Here is a 5,000-nt window from a genome sequence, read left to right as displayed (position 1 = left end):
CAATTCAAAAGATTAAAATAAAACGAAATTGCACACTATCGTCTAAAAGTAAGCTATAGACGCATTGGAATATGCAGTGCTACTTGCACTACGCTTGAAGAAAATACAGCATGGTTGCTGTTGGAAAACCTTTCATCCGAGGTTTACATAATCATAATTGATGTGGAATTAAACATCAGCAGCAATACGCATGTCCCAAATCAATGCAAATTTATTAGAAAAATTATGGATATGAATGCTAGTTTACGTTTCTGATCGAGGGTATTGAACTAGGGATTAAAACAAAAGAGATATTTAAATGGACGAGATGTATTGTCTTTTTGTTTTTTCGGAGACGAAGACATTCTTTCATTAACAGTTTAAACGATGCTGGAACAAATCGATTCTGGACAATTGACTGCAGCAGATGACAAATGGAAATTTGATATTTTGCAAAAGCTAGGCATCCTATTTGAGCCACTGACTTCATTGAATATATGATGTTATGTTACGTATAAAGATTCTTTGTTTCTTAATCTATTTTCAGTTAGCGAACGATAATGTTCAGAAGTCTCATTTCTGCACTATAGTAAATCAAATCAATACTTACATTAAAAAAAAAAATGAGATCTATTAACTTGGTAAAAACGAAATTGCCCCCCAGGTGTAAGATTTTAATCAGTGAAATATTATAAAGCTTCTTAAGTCAATAGAGCAACTATACTGTGTCTCATTCGCTGCTATGATATCATCGATTCGAAGAAAGAAGGAAGAAACAAAAATATTTTCCGTTGAGAATTTTAAAATATTGCTGGTACAGCTTTTACTCTAATGCAGTAAACACTCCTACTTTAAAATGTTTTAATTCTTCATTGCAAGCGGTAACATCTAAAGCACACACCTACTTTTGTTATCAAATGTGTTGCTAATCTTTCTTTGCAACAAATAGTGTGTTTAGTTCCTCAGAGGTTTTATGAGGACTCAGCAGAAACTAGTACCCAGGCAGCTTTATTTGTCTACACAAATCAGTATGTTGCCTGACAGTTTGAGTAGCTGTCCATTTACTCTTTCTATATTATCGATGTTGAAAGAAGCAAGCACATAATTTAATCATCCATTTGTCTACCTATAATCTCAACTGTTTAAATCAAATTGCACGTTCAGACTAAATGGGAAACAACTTTACCTAATCGCTTTTATTCAGTAAACAGTAAATTAATCTCAACAATATTTAACTTCATACAATTGAATTTATATACACTACTTCGTTATACGTTTTATGTAAACCTTTTATTACATTTCAATATATGTCGGTTATTGTTCATTGAATTTCAGCTAAAATGCTAACACTTCTGTAAAAACACCTGCTGTCTTTGATATACATACATGCAAGCGAACATACGTAAATATATACACAATACATTCATATATGTGTGTGTATGTGTGTGGGTGTGGGTGCGTGTGTGGTGTGTGTGCATGTATATATATATATATATATATATATATATATATATATATATATATATGTATATATGTAAATAGCGATTCAGGTGTAGAGTTCATTCGAGTCTAGGTATTTTAACTCTCAGAACGCCGGGAAACAGTTGAGTTTCACATGTACGTAGACGTATATACATATATATATAAAACAATATACGCACATATATAGGAATACACAGACATACACACACACACACACACATACACACACACACACAACACACACACATACATAGGCACGTAATTTTACGATCCAATGTAAGTCACATATCCAACATAGGATGGTCCTAGATATGGTTTTTGTATAAAAGAACAGAAATGTATTTTAAAGATTCGCAACAGCTGTTTCAGCAGCATTTCTTTTATTGACCAATAGATCGATTAAATCGATTACATCATGAAGGAAATACGCTTTCATTGGCTGCGTTTAAACTAAGGCAGGAGAAGTAGAGGAGTCTGAGCGACCCGCTTTGCTAGCGATCGTTCAAGCGATTGGCTCGGTTGAACGATGGCTAACTAAGCGGGTTTTCTCTTATCTTAGTTTAAACTCACCTGATGAACGCAAATTTCTTTTCATGATGCAATCGATGTAATCGATTTATTCATCAATAAAAAAATGCTGCTGAAACAGATATTGTGAACATTTAAAATCCTTTTGTGATCATAAATATACATATAAAGAGGCTAGTTTTTGTTGGATACCCTACAAGACGAAAACAAAACAGGTCTAAGGGCGGATAATCTCTGTTGATGAATTAACGGTCAACCAATTTAAATGCTTATGCTACCACATATATATCACCATCGTCATCCTCATCATTGTTTAACGTTCTCCGTCCATGGCAAGAGTTGAACGGTTTGACAAGAGCTGCCAGACAGGAGCCTGTACTATACCTCTGTGTCATTTTTTCTGCGTGCTGTTTTTTACGGTTGCATGCCCTTTCGATCATCAATTACTCCGCAGAGCCGGCTGAATACGTTTTATTTGACATTAAAAAATGCGAGGTCAGTGATGGCATGGTTTTTGCAGCTGGATGCCTATCCAAATGTCAACTACAGCGCAGACTTGAGGCATTTTAAGTGGCACCTGCACCGGCAGGGTTACCAGTTAGCTTTGCTAGACGAGGATTCTTTGAAAGGGGAAGTGGCATTGGAGGAGCTGGTCTTGTGTCAGAGGATGAAAGGCAGAAAGAGAGATAGAGTGAGAGTTAACAAGAAAGAGACCAGAAACAGGTGTGCTACGGTAAAGGAGATACCTAGTTACCTAGCCGGAGGGAAGAGCAAAAGACAGAGTGAGAGAGAGTGATCAAATGATCAAGTACATATATATAAAGGGAAAGTTTACGAAAATAAACAAAAGACGAAGGCAGGTGGAGTACAAACAAACAAATGTATTAGTATAGCGCTCAGGAATAGAAAAAGTCTTTTACGTTTCGAGCCTACGCTCTTCGACAGAAAGATACACAGAAAAAAACAAGGAGAGAAACAAGGAGAGAAAAAATGCGTGTAGGAGCTAACGCTCAAAGGTATATTTGGAAAAAAGTCAAGATAGAAAATGCTAAAATAATTTTATAAAAAACATTTCAGTACTGGCTTCAGTCATTGAGATTTTTTCAACTTTAAGTATGGAAAACAATTAAATTTAGAAAAATTTAAAAAAAGCTTTTTTAAAAGAATATTTGTATAGTGTTCAAATACAAGTGGCATTTTCCTTGTTTTTGCCTGTATCTGTCTCTCTTGTTTAGTCTTGTGGGTTCGAGATCGTTGTATACATATATATATATAGAGAGAGAGAGAGGGAGAGAAAGAGAGAGAGAGAGAAAGAAAGAAAGAAAGAAAAATAAGTAGATAGGTAGCTAAGTAGCTAGCTAGCTAGATAGATAGATAGATAGATAGATAGATAGATAGATAGATAGATAGATAGATAGATAGATAGATAGATAGATAGATAGATAGATAGATAGATAGATAGTGGGATGGATGGATGGATGGATGGACAATCCGAGAAAATGAATTTTACTGTCGTGTCTTTCGAGAATACCACAGTATTGGAATATTTTATAATAGAAGAACTCCAGAAAAGTTTTTTATGTTATATGATGTATGTAAGCATAATTCAATATTCCCATCTAAACATCAAGATGATAGCGTGAAACAACGGAATTTGCCGAGGAATTTACCACGGGAAATTTCATTAGAATACATGTAAAGAAAGGGAAAGGAAATGAAATTTTTGAATTAATCTAGTTTGAGAATGTCTTATTCTTATGGAAAGAACAGTATTAATTAACGGTGAATTAATTATTGTATCATAGCAACTGTTAAAGTATATCTGGAGGATACAGGTATTTTTTTCACGAATATTTCCGCAAACTGTAACTAGGAAATTCGAAGACATAGGAGTCGGCATCCCATGCGAATTAATCAATAAAGCACAAAATTTCCTGTGATTCTCTTTGACTCTTTATGTATCAACTGACGTGTCTAGCTCTTTTGTATTATTACTGTTCATTTCAAGAATTAATGCGAATACTAAAGTGACGGAAGATCTAGCTTCAACAAGTAATATGCATGGAAGAATTATATATGAAAACAATTACGAACTGAATAAAAGAACTAAATGTTGCCTGCTTTAGAACCATTGAAAGAAACAGAATTATAACTGTTTTTGGGGAATATGTGTCGTACGAAAAGGTTTTTTTGCACACGTGTACTATAGTATTAACACTGTAATGTAGAAAACCTAGAGTAGATTATTAATACGTTAGTTATACCGTGTTTTACTATAACATATTGTATATTGTATTGTAAAGTATATCTAACGATATTTAGCAAATGCCATGTATAAACTAAGATATGAATATTTTTTTCGTCGGCAACTAACCTGGTAGACAGAAATTGTGTGGAAGCATTTCCTAGAAGGATTTTGTTGAACAAATCTACGCCAATCCTTATATTTTTACGTCTGGAATTTATTCTATGAAGGGCTTCCACACAACTTCCGTCGACCTAAGTCGATCCGGGGCTATAGTAGACAATACTTGTTCACGATGCCGCGCAGTGGAACTCTAAACAAAACCGCGTATTTGCAAACCGAGCTTGTTAATTGCACAGTCATGCTTACACGTATATCGTATGTCAATAAAATATTTTGATGAATAGGAAACCAGGGGACAACTAAACTAGTATCAAACTGGTGCTGCCATTTCATAAGGGATGGAGTACTCTCTCCCACTATTCACAGAAATATTGCTTGTTACCCCAACGTTAATAAAGGCTGGAATAAAATCGATAGAACAATTTGCATACAGAACATATTTTTGGCGGCCAGCTCAAGAAGAAACTTACTAGTGTTAACACATTTTTTCAGAGATATAATGTACTATATCGATAGGTTTTTACCCGACAAAAAATGTAATAGAAGTGCTCCTTCGTGAATGATGCCCTTTTTGCTCAACAGCAATTGGAACCGAACTGATTGTTGCGAAGGTTGGATACTTTGAGAGGCATTACGCTCTAAG

The 5,000-nt window shown here is 34.7% G+C and overlaps 1 protein-coding gene across 1 annotated transcript in view; it reads left to right on the top strand.

Annotated features, from left to right (window-relative positions):
- The window catches only part of LOC115215166, a 286,101-nt gene that overhangs the window by 280,052 nt on the left and 1,049 nt on the right, over positions 1 to 5,000 (top strand). The gene's annotated exons all lie outside the window — the stretch shown is intronic.

This window comes from Octopus sinensis, linkage group LG8 (assembly GCF_006345805.1).
Source record: "Octopus sinensis linkage group LG8, ASM634580v1, whole genome shotgun sequence".
Classification (NCBI taxonomy): Eukaryota; Metazoa; Mollusca; class Cephalopoda; order Octopoda; family Octopodidae; genus Octopus; species Octopus sinensis.
Note: the sequence above shows the minus strand (reverse complement) of the source record. Positions and strands in the feature narration are given on the sequence as shown.